Raw genomic sequence first — 12,500 nt, 5'->3', positions numbered from 1 at the left:
GTGCGCCCTCTCTTGGGCTCAGTGTGTAACTGCGAGGAACTCCGCGGTTCCTCCTGCTCTCTCGCGGTGCTGCGGTCAGCTTTTCTTCTCCATCGGAATGATTCTACGCCATAGGGGCGACTCTCTCTCTCTCTCTCTCTCTCTCTCTCTCTCTCTCTCTCTCTCTCTCTCTCTCTCTCTCTCTCTCTCTCTCTCTCTCCTCCTGCATCCGTCTCTCTCTCTCTCTCCTTCCTCAGCCGCTGGATGTCATGCCGCCGGATCTTGCAGCTCTTCCCTCTGCAGCCTGTGATGTAGGATCATTACAGGAGTCGATTTAAAAGGCGTTTAAAGGTAAGCTCTATTTATGGCATGCCGATTTTTTTGGCTCACCCAAGATGATGATGAAGATGATGATGAAGATGATGATGAAGGTGGTGGCGGTGATTAGCTTCATGATATTCCGGGCCCCTTCTCGGGATCATCGTCACTGTACACACAGGGATGGATTTCGGTAAATGCGCAAATGATATAGATGAGAAATAAAGAAGGTTCGTGATGTTAAATGAATAAGAACAATAAATATCTGCACTCGGGTCTTATACATCTACATTCGGGATTTATAACGTGTCTTATTGCTGCTCTTGTCTTGTATGTTGTGAGTTTGTGAGTTCACCTCGCGGCCGTATAGTGTGTGTGTGTGTGTGTGTGTGTGTGTGTGTGTGTGTGTGTGTGTGTGTGTGTGTGTGTGTGTGATGTTTAAAATACATATTGACTAAATTTAATTTTCCAAAAACCGCGCCAAACCGGACAAACGTTTAGTTACTGTCTGTCTGTCTGTCTGTCCTTCTGTCAACCTGTCTGTCAACCTGCCTGTCTGTCTGTCTGTCTGTCCTTCTGTCAACCTGTCTGTCTGTCTGTCTGTCTGTCTGTCTGTCTGTCTGTCAACCTGTCTGTCTGTCTGACTGTCAACCTGTCTGCTTGTCTGTCTGACTGTCTGTCTGTCTGTCAACCTGTCTGTCTGTCTGTCTGTCTGACCGTGAACCTGCCTGTCTGTCAACCTGTCTGTCTGTCTGTCTGTCTGTCTGTCTGTCTGTCAACCTGCCTGCCTGTCTGTCTGTCAACCTGTCTGTCTGTCTGACTGTCTGACTGTCAACCTGCCTGCCTGTCTGTCTGTCTGTCTGTCTGTCAACCTGCCTGTCTGTCTGTCGGTCTGTCTGACTGTCAACCTGCCTGTCTGTCTGTCTGTTTGTCTGTCTGTCAACCTGCCTGTCTGTCTGTCTGTCTCTGTCTGTCTGTCAACCTCTCTGTCAGCTTGTCTGTCTGTCTGTCTGTCTGTCTGTCAGCCTGTCTGTCTCTGTACCCACTTTAAAGCAGGGCAGCACACAAATTAATATTGAAGTTTAATCAAGCTCATAAAATTGCTCTTAAGTGGCTTAAATTACTCTTAAATTGCTTGATATGAGTTCTGATATGAGTTCTGATATGAGTTCTGCCTCCTGCTTCCATGTTTAATGGTCTACTAAATCTGACTAGTAAAATTTGACAATTGTCTTGTTTTAAAACCTTTCTGTCAGTTATAAATGGCTCAGAGAGAGTTGTTTATGTTCAGCCCCATTGTTCAGCCCCAACTATGTCACAACAGTTCAGTTGTGTAAAATCTGTAAAGTTCTGCATTGTGATTGAACTACTCTGAACATCTTGTGCAATAAATGGAGCAAAGTGAAGAATTAAGATGTTGTAAATAATATTCAACACAACTGGACACGTTCTTCCAAACGACCCTACAGCTACGGGAATTTTTTACTGGTTGCCATAGTAATAACATTTCTCAGTGGGTGGAGCACCAAGCTTCTAGTTCAGTTTTCTTGAAAACTGTCGTCTGCTTCCAGCTAAAATGCTTCCAGCTAAAATGAAACATTCTAGACTGATATTTTGGTGTTTGTGTTTATTAGTAGTGTTTATCTTCATCATATCATAGCAGACGAAGGAGAATGAGTGAGCTCTTTATTCTTGTATTTGTGTAACCTTTATTGTGTCTCTGGCCACGCCCACATGTAGTCAACGTTATAATGAATGTTTCCGGTCACTTCATGGCTGCGAGTCCATCATTTATAAAAGATAAGAGTGCAGGATTGGGTAAAAGCCCATAGGCTAAACAAGCCCCTCCAGGTGAAATGGCAGCTAGGGCCAGTCTGATCCCGCTGGCATGCCAGTTGTCTTTGAAGAGTGGTTTTGTTGAGCATAACACCCATGTGAGCTGCTCCCAGTCTCTCCAGGCTTTATCTACCCAAGAATTTGATGGAGCGTCCAGTACTCTAAACAAAAGAGCGGTGTGTGTCGAGCCTCATCACGACGACAACATCGTATCGTAATCGGAAGAGACGCAGTGCTCACTTCAGAAAGCAGAACCTGAGCATTTTAAAGAGAAGTGTGCAGTTCTGTCTGTGTATTGTGAGTGTTGTGTGTTGGACTAGGTGACGGATACAGACCACAGAGGATGAGTGTGAAAGTGAAAAGAAGACCTACTGTGTCATGTGACTTCACAGCACCAATCCAGCCGAGTCCTTTCTCGATCACGTGTGTGTGTGTGTGTGTGACATGAGTACAGCTCTCAGGGGAAGTCAGTACACGTGTCCTCACTACTAGGAGTTTAACAGAAGCTTGGGATTTAATATGCATGGAGTTTTAGTCAAAATAACTAAAACACCCAGAATTCTGATACAAAGGTATTTTTGGCCGCAAACAACACAAAGAAAACTCTCACAGCTTTTAATAAAAGGATTTAATCTTATCTATCTGCTTTATAAAGCTACAGAAAGCCTTCAGGAGTCGTGGGATATAGTGATATAGTGCTTTTGGTCTTTAACAGAATCATGAGGTCATGGCCAAAAGTTCACAAAAACAAACACAACTCAGTCTGATTCTGACTCTAACGTTTATCTCTGACTCTTCACTGTACACACTGTAGTTCAGGAGTTCACGCAGAACCTTCACGGGTTCCTCTGGTGTTCGTTCGGACTTGAGGATAGTTCAGTGTTCCGTGTTGTTTGTTGTTGAAAAGGGTTCTACTTAGAACCTGGTAAAGAAACAGCTAGAGCGAGCATTTAAGTGAATGAAAGTCAATGACAGTCTATGGAGGAGAACATCTCACTGTCCATCAGCACCATCGTCGACACTGGAGGAGACGCCACATGACGAGATGTTCTCAAGATTTATTCAGGATGTTTTTGTATCCAACTCAAAGCTTGAAGCAGTAAAACGTTATGAATAATAAAAGTTCTCTCAGAACATGTGTCTGTGGTCTACAGGATGTTCTCCTCACTCTGTGCTCTGTAGTAAATCCTGTGAGAGCTGATCGGCATGTCTGCGCTCCAGAGGAGCGTTGGTGATCTTTCTGCTCGTGCACTCTCATGGTCCGAGGTCTTCTCAGCTCCATATGTCCAGCCACACTCACTCATCTGGAGCCAGGCGAGGATTTTAAAGCTCACATTAATGCAGCTCAGATTTCTGATGAATGTTCTATCTGAGACCTAAGCGCTGAACAGGAAGTGATGCGCCGCGAGAGCCGCTGAACTCGAGTCTGAGACTGAAATCAGGTTTATTTCATGTTCTGAAGCAGTTACAGTAAAAAGGATTCCTCTGAATAAATGACGAGGACTGAACTTTATTTCCTCTTGTCATCTGTTTAAAGGAGGAACAAAGTGCGATTGGTCATCATCACTATTACGAGCAGAGACACAAAATAACAACGTTTATCTTTCTGTAAGCAAAAAAAAAAAAAAAAAACATTTTACAAACTCACTCTCCATCTGCTGCATTTCTTTACTCAACTTTCTTAACTTTTAAGCTTAATTTTATTTCGTTATTTTGAAATGGACTTTTTAAATTTGTTTAAATTATTATTTTCTAAAATGTCATTACAAATTATCTTATTTATTTATTTGTTTGTTTGTTTGTTTCTTGATTGAATTATTTTCTTTATTGATTTTTTATTCACTTTTTGTATTTTATTTTAACAGTTTTAACAATTATCTTATATTTTTTTTTATATAACAATTATTTTTTATATTCATTTTAAACTCCTTTATTCTGATTCTTTACTCCTAGTATTGTATGGGCTGATTGGCCTCAGTCCAGCCAGCCAAATTCTCAACAAATGGTTGTGCATAATATCCTAAACCACATCGTGTCATCCAATCATACGATGTTTCACCTGGCATAGGCTTGGGATACGAGTTCCCCATTATGAACAAACAAAATATTACAACAGGCAAAGAAAAGAGGCACGGATAAGTCAAGAGAGGAAAACAATAGGAGCTCCGGAGCACTGAGAGAACAAACCACACGAGTGAAATCAAATCTGGTTTATTCCAAACAGCTGCTCAAAGAACTGAGCGACTGAACAGAATATATACGCAATGAAATACAGTAAGCTATGGTGTATGAGATAAGGTGGGGGCTAAGTTTTGTCAACATAGATAGGGGTATGTCAGAATGCTGCTTCCTCACAACTCTCATCCAAGCATTGAAGGTCAGAAAGCCTGTACATGAGCAAAGAGAAACTGAGTGTCCTATGAGTAATCTCACAAGCAGCTCAACCTATCTTGTCTTTTCATCCGGTCAAGAGCACTAAAGGAACAGGATAGATTCAAATCAAGAACATTAAATCAGAAGAGGTGACGATGACATATAACATATAACACAGAAATACAATTTTACATGACCGAGAATCCTCGTTTTCTATTCCCTTAAGATTATGGTTACGTTATCAGCAAGCCTTACCATCCTGCTTATGTATGCAGAAACACAGGGTACAAAAACAAGAACACACTTATTACAGGTCAGCATGACCAGAGTGTGTGTGTGGGTGGGTGGGTGGGTGGGGGGGGGGGCACACACATTCATTTCGACATAGAAAGAGAAATGTGGAAAGAAAATGAAATAAGCACAAAAATTAATTACCATAAAGAAAATTCATTTCAACACGTTATAACTTTTTTCTGTTCTTTATTTCATCTGTTTTTATTCATTTGTTTCATTTTTTTTTTTAAACAGCAGAATCTTTTTTTTTTTTTGGTAATTTATATTTTATTTTCCAATAACAACATTTCTTTAGTAGTTTCTGTTTAATCTTAACGAAGCTCCAGAGTTTTCTGTAAAACCATAAAAAGTTTTTGTTTGTTTTTTCCTGGTTTGTTGTGAACGTTTTTATTCATCAAAAGTGTTTTCAGGACAATTGAACTGTGGCCTAAAAACACTGACAATTTAGGGATGATAAAACCTCAGGGGAGGCGGAGGAGCATTTCATTAGCCATCAGCACACACCCACACACACACCCACACACGCACACCCACACACACACCCACACACACACACACACAAACACAAACTAATTAATGGAATTGATTCCCTCAACAGAATTTCAGGACACAGCGCAGTATTTAAATCTTTACTGTACATGAAGAAAACTACAGACCTGCAAATAACTTCTTTAAGATCTTTTATCATCATCATCATCTTATTTATTAGGGGTCAAGCCCCGAAGGGGCGTAGACACCTATTGTTATCGTTAGTTTTCTTCTTCTTATTATTCTTCTGTCATTGAAGTAAAGAACCGTACGTAGGAAAGTCCAGTATTTTACTAATGCAATGCCATATCGTTATGAAGCTTAGTATGGTTCATCAGCAACATGTTTTGAGCGCATCTGATCGGCTTGACCCCGGAATCGCTGCTTGCAGCTATATTTATTATTATTATTATTATTATTATTATTATTATTATTATTATTATTATTGTTATTATATTATTAATAACAATATTAATAATACTAGTAATATTAAGCTGCTGTATAATATATTATTATTAGTAGTAATAGTAACAGTAGTAACAGTAGTAACAGTAGTAATAGTAACAGTAGTAATAGTAACAGTAGTAACAGTAGTAATAGTAACAGTAGTAATAGTAGTAATAGTAACAGTAGTAATAGTAACAGTAGTAATAGTAACAGTAGTAACAGTAGTAATAGTAACAGTAGTAATAGTAACAGTAGTAATAGTAACAGTAGTAATAGTAACAGTAGTAATAGTAACAGTAATAGTACTGTAATAATTGTACATTGGTGAAATCCTTGGGCCATTTAAATCAGTATGTGACTTGCCCAACACGCAAAAAGAAGGAAATATTATTTTTATTTTTTGTGAATTGTGTGAATGTGTTGCTTTTTTATGTTCTGTTGGTTTTTGTGATATGCCAGTATGCTGCAACAAAAATTGCCTTCGGGAAATGAAATAAAGTTGAAACTTGAACTTGTAGTAATAGTAGTAATAGTAACAGTAGTAACAGTAGTAATAGTAACAGTAGTAACAGTAGTAATAGTAACAGTAGTAACAGTAGTAATAGTAACAGTAGTAATAGTAGTAATAGTAACAGTAGTAATAGTAACAGTAGTAACAGTAGTAATAGTAACAGTAGTAACAGTAGTAATAGTAACAGTAGTAATAGTAGTAATAGTAACAGTAGTAATAGTAACAGTAGTAACAGTAGTAATAGTAGTAATAGTAACAGTAGTAATAGTAGTAATAGTAACAGTAGTAATAGTAACAGTAGTAATAGTAGTAATAGTAACAGTAGTAATAGTAACAGTAGTAATAGTAGTAGTAACAGTAGTAACAGTAGTAATAGTAACAGTAATAATAGTAGTAATAAAAAAAAGCTGCTAGGGCTCTGAGCACCTGAGCAAACTCATAGAAAATAACCAGAACAATCCCAGGTTTTTATTTAGCACAGTGGCTAGTTTAACAAAAAATCAGAAATCTGAACACACTATTCCATCACATTTCAGTAGTGAGGACTTTATGAGATTCTTCACTGATAAAATCGAAAGTATCAGGAATAAAATAGGTGACGCTCAACATATGAGAGCAACCAGTGACACAATCTCACCTAAGGCTTTACACAGCTTTACAAGTACAGGACAGGAAGAGTTAGATAAACTTATTACTACAGCTAAATCAACAACATGTTCACTAGACCCCATCCCAACTAAATTACTGAAAGAAGTGTTACATAAAGCTGGTGAGCCTCTTCTTAATATCATTAACTCCTCGTTATCTTTAGGTTACGTCCCGAAGTCTTTTAAGTTGGCAGTTATTAGGCCACTCATCAAAAAACCTAACTTAGACCCTAATGAACTATCAAATTACAGACCTCTCTCACACCTTCCGTTTATGTCTAAAATACTAGAAAAGGTTGTGTCTGTTCAACTGAGCTCCTTCTTACAGGAGAGCAACATCCTTGAAGAGTTTCAGTCAGGTTTCAGGCCCCATCATAGCACAGAAACTGCACTTGTTAAAGTTACAAACGACTTGTTCTTAGCTTCGGACCGAGACTGTATGTCACTATTAGTTCTACTTGACCTTAGTGCTGCATTCGACACTATAGACCACAACATTCTTCTAGCTCGCTTACAAAATTACACAGGTATTCATGGTCAGGCTTTAAGCTGGTTTAGATCCTACCTGTCTGATCTATACCATTTTGTAGAATTAAATGGTGAATCCTCCAGTTTACTACCAGTTAATTATGGGGTCCCTCAAGGATCAGTTCTCGGACCTCTGCTTTTCTCTATATACATGCTTCCATTAGGGAACATTATTAGAAGACATGGGATTAGTTTCCATTGTTATGCTGATGACACACAGTTATATATCTCATCAAAACCAGAAGAAATAGCCACAGTGTCCAAATTAACTCAGTGCCTTAGAGAGATAAAAGACTGGATGAGCTGCAACTTTCTATTGTTAAACTCTGATAAGACAGAAATACTACTCATAGGTCCAAAAACCAGTGCACAGAAACTATCACAACTTAACTCCCATTTAGAGGGATGTACTGTTACTAGTAGCTCGACAGTGAAAGACCTCGGTGTTATATTAGACAGTAACTTGTCTTTTAAAAATCATATCGCCCATACTACCAAAACAGCCTTCTTCCACCTTAGAAACATTGCCAGATATAGCAGAGGGGATTAACATAGCAGATATGTTAATCCCTTTCCACCGCTTCTCTCTTTGTACCCATCCCGAGGCATCCAGACATTGTACCAGCTCCCAGCGTCCTCTGTGGGACGAAGCCTTTGGATGTCCACTGAGCCGAGGCCGACTCTAAGAATCCTGAGACATCTCCAGTTAGACTCTGTGGTACTCAGGAGATCAGAAGTCCTTGAACCTCACACCAATACCACATTTAACTGACTGTATATTACAATCACACCCCAGTGTCACCCATATGAGGATGGGTTCCCCCTTGAGTCCGGTTCCTCTCAAGGTTTCTTCCTTTACCAATTTAAGGCAGTTTTTCCTTGCCACTGCTGCCTGAGTCACCTCAGACTTGCTCATAGGGGAATAAATACATACACATTGTGAACTATATACATCTAATAATAATCTAGAATTTTTATTCTGTAAATTCTTATTTCTTTTATTATTCGTTAATTCCTTTATCATTAATTATGTCTTCCTTCTGCTCTATGTTTATGTTCTGTAAAGCTGCTTTGAGACAATGTCTATTGTAAAAAGCGCTATACAAATAAACTTGAATTGAATTGAATTAATAGTAGCAATAATAGTAGTAGTAGTAATAGTAACAGTAGTAATAGTAATAGTTGTAATAGTAACAGTAGCAATAGTTGTAATAGTAATAGTAATAATAGTAACAGTTGTAATAGTAACAGTAATAATAGTAACAGTAATAATAGTAACAGTAATAATAGTAACAGTTGTAATAGTAACAGTAATAATAGTAACAGTTGTAATAGTAACAGTAATAATAGTAACAGTAGTAATAGTAACAGTAATAATAGTAACAGTAGTAATAGTAACAGTTGTAATAGTAACAGTAATAATAGTAACAGTAATAATAGTAACAGTTGTAATAGTAACTAACAGTTGTAATAGTAGTGATATCAGAATCAGAATCAGATTTATTGGCCAAGTGTGTTGATGTTGACACACACAAGGAATTTGCTTCCAGCAGTTTGTGACTCTCAAAGGTAAAGACATAAATAATATAATACTATACAAGAAAACAATGCAGATGATGAGATATAATGTAGACAGAATGAGTATGAATAAAATATATAAAATATGAATATGGAATATAAACGTTCAGTAATGTACATAAAGTGTGGGAGTTCAAATAACAACATGGTGCAATATTATGCTTTTTGTGCAATGTACAGCAGCAGTAGTGTGTAATATACAGATGATTTGGTGACTGACAGTCCTGATAATTAAACCATTCCTGTGCCTGGTAGTTTTAGTAAGCAGAAATATGTAGCACTTGCCAGAAGGGAGGAGCTGAAAGAGGTTATGTCCAGGGTGTGAAGGGTCAGTGGTGATGTTTCCTGTCCGGTTTCTGGTTCTTGTGTCGTACAAGTCCTGGAGAGTGGGCAGAGGGGTGCCAATTATTTTTTCTGCTGTTCTAGCCGTGCGTTGCAGTCTGTTCCTGTAATAATAGTAATAGTAACAGTAGTAATAGTAACAGTAGTAATAGGAACAGTAGTAATAGTAACAGTAGTAATAGTAGTAATAGTAACAGTAGTAACAGTAGTAATAGGAACAGTAGTAATAGGAACAGTAGTAATAGGAACAGTAGTAATAGTAGTAATAGTAACAGTAGTAACAGTAGTAATAGGAACAGTAGTAATAGGAACAGTAGTAATAGGAACAGTAGTAATAGTAACAGTAGTAACAGTAGTAATAGGAACAGTAGTAATAGTAACAGTAGTAATAGTAGTAACAGTAACAGCAGTAATAGCAACAGTAGTAACAGTAGTAATAGTAACAGTAGTAATAGTAACAGTAATAATAGTAACAGTAATAATAGTAACAGTAGTAATAGTAACAGTTGTAATAGTAACAGTAATAATAGTAACAGTAGTAATAGTAACAGTTGTAATAGTAACAGTAATAATAGTAACAGTTGTAATAGTAACAGTAATAATAGTAACAGTTGTAATAGTAACAGTAATAATAGTAACAGTAATAATAGTAACAGTAGTAATAATAACAGTAGTAACAGTAGTAATAGTAACAGTAGTAATAGTAGCAGTGGTAATTGTAGTAATAGTAACAGTAACAGTAGTAATAGTAACAGTAGTAATATTAACAGTAGTAATAGTAACAGTAGTAATAGTAACAGTAGTAATAGTAACAGTAATAACAGTAACAGTAATAATAGTAACAGTAGTAATAGTAACAGTAGTAATAGTAACAGTTGTAATAGTAACAGTAATAATAGTAACAGTAATAATAGTAACAGTAGTAATAATAACAGTAGCAACAGTAGTAATAGTAACAGTAGTAATAGTAACAGTAGTAATAGTAACAGTAGTAATAGTAACAGTAGTAATAGTAGCAGTAGTAACAGTAGTAACAGTAGTAATAGTAACAGTAGTAATAGTAACAGTAGTAACAGTAGTAATAGTAACAGTAGTAATAGTAACAGTAGTAATAGGAGTAACAGTAACAGTAGTAATAGTAACAGTAGTAATAGTAGCAGTAGTAACAGTAGTAACAGTAGTAATAGTAATAGTAGTAATAGTAACAGTAGTAACAGTAGTAATAGGAACAGTAGTAATAGGAACAGTAGTAATAGTAACAGTAGTAACAGTAGTAATAGGAACAGTAGTAATAGTAACAGTAGTAATAGTAGTAACAGTAACAGCAGTAATAGCAACAGTAGTAACAGTAGTAATAGTAACAGTAGTAATAGTAACAGTAATAATAGTAACAGTAGTAATAGTAACAGTTGTAATAGTAACAGTAATAATAGTAACAGTAGTAATAGTAACAGTTGTAATAGTAACAGTAATAATAGTAACAGTTGTAATAGTAACAGTAATAATAGTAACAGTTGTAATAGTAACAGTAATAATAGTAACAGTAATAATAGTAACAGTAGTAATAATAACAGTAGTAACAGTAGTAATAGTAACAGTAGTAATAGTAGCAGTGGTAATTGTAGTAATAGTAACAGTAACAGTAGTAATAGTAATAGTAGTAATATTAACAGTAGTAATAGTAACAGTAGTAATAGTAACAGTAGTAATAGTAACAGTAGTAATAGTAACAGTAATAACAGTAACAGTAATAATAGTAACAGTAGTAATAGTAACAGTAGTAATAGTAACAGTTGTAATAGTAACAGTAATAATAGTAACAGTAATAATAGTAACAGTAGTAATAATAACAGTAGCAACAGTAGTAATAGTAACAGTAGTAATAGTAACAGTAGTAATAGTAGCAGTAGTAATAGTAGCAGTAGTAATTGTAGTAATAGTAACAGTAACAGTAGTAATAGTAATAGTAGTAATATTAACAGTAGTAATAGTAATAACAGTAGTAATAGGAACAGTAGTAATAGTAACAGTAGTAACAGTAGTAACAGTAGTAATAGTAACAGTAGTAATAGTAACAGTAGTAACAGTAGTAATAGTAACAGTAGTAATAGTAACAGTAGTAATAGTAACAGTAGTAACAGTAGTAACAGTAGTAATAGTAACAGTAGTAATAGTAACAGTAGTAACAGTAGTAATAGTAACAGTAGTAATAGTAACAGTAGTAATAGGAGTAACAGTAACAGTAGTAATAGTAACAGTAGTAATAGGAGTAATAGTAACAGTAGTAATAGTAGTAACAGTAACAGTAGTAATAGTAACAGTAGTAATAGTAACAGTAGTAACAGTAGTAATAGTAGTAATAGTAACAGTAGTAACAGTAACAGTAGTAACAGTAGTAACAGTAGTAATAGTAGTAATAGTAAAAGTAGTAATAGTAACAGTAGTAACAGTAGTAATAGTAACAGTAGTAACAGTAGTAATAGTAGTAATAGTAACAGTAGTAACAGTAGTAGTAGTAATAGTAGTAATAGTAACAGTAGTAATAGTAACAGTAGTAATAGTAACAGTAGTAATAGTAGTAATAGTAACAGTAGTAATAGTAGTAATAGTGACAGTAGTAATAGTAACAGTAGTAACAGTAGTAATAGTAACAGTAGTAACAGTAGTAACAGTAGTAATAGTAACAGTAGTAACAGTAACAGTAGTAATAGTAACAGTAGTAACAGTAGTAATAGTAACAGTAGTAACAGTAGTAACAGTAGTAATAGTAACAGTAGTAACAGTAACAGTAGTAATAGTAACAGTAACAGTAGTAATAGTAACAGTAGTAACAGTAGTAATCGTAACAGTAGTAACAGTAACAGTAGTAATAGTAACAGTAGTAGCAGTAGTAATTGTAGTAATAGTAATAGTAACATTAGTAACAGTAGTAATAGTAACAGTAGTAATAGTAACAGTAGTAATAGTAACAGTAGTAACAGTAACAGTGGTAATAGTAACATTAGTAACAGTAGTAATAGTAACAGTAGTAACAGTAACAGTGGTAATAGTAACATTAGTAACAGTAGTAATAGTAACAGTAGTAATAGTAACAGTAGTAATAGTAACAGTAGTAATAG

General features: G+C 35.7%; 1 protein-coding gene across 4 annotated transcripts in view; it reads left to right on the top strand.

The window, feature by feature from the left end:
• The first annotated feature begins 34 nt into the window (after positions 1 to 34).
• b4galnt1b (beta-1,4-N-acetyl-galactosaminyl transferase 1b) overlaps positions 35 to 12,500 on the top strand; it is a 54,704-nt gene continuing 42,238 nt past the window's right edge. For 2 of the 4 annotated variants that reach the window (XR_007140655.1, XR_007140656.1), the window contains exon 1: positions 44 to 330. The gene's annotated coding sequence lies outside the window, so the exon portion shown is untranslated. Of the gene's footprint in view, positions 331 to 8,968; positions 9,031 to 12,500 lie in introns of those variants that run through there. The other 2 variants (XM_047814203.1, XM_047814202.1) reach the window with 2 other exon arrangements.

The sequence above is a fragment of the Tachysurus fulvidraco genome, chromosome 5 (genome assembly GCF_022655615.1).
Source record: "Tachysurus fulvidraco isolate hzauxx_2018 chromosome 5, HZAU_PFXX_2.0, whole genome shotgun sequence".
Classification (NCBI taxonomy): Eukaryota; Metazoa; Chordata; class Actinopteri; order Siluriformes; family Bagridae; genus Tachysurus; species Tachysurus fulvidraco.
Note: the sequence above shows the minus strand (reverse complement) of the source record. Positions and strands in the feature narration are given on the sequence as shown.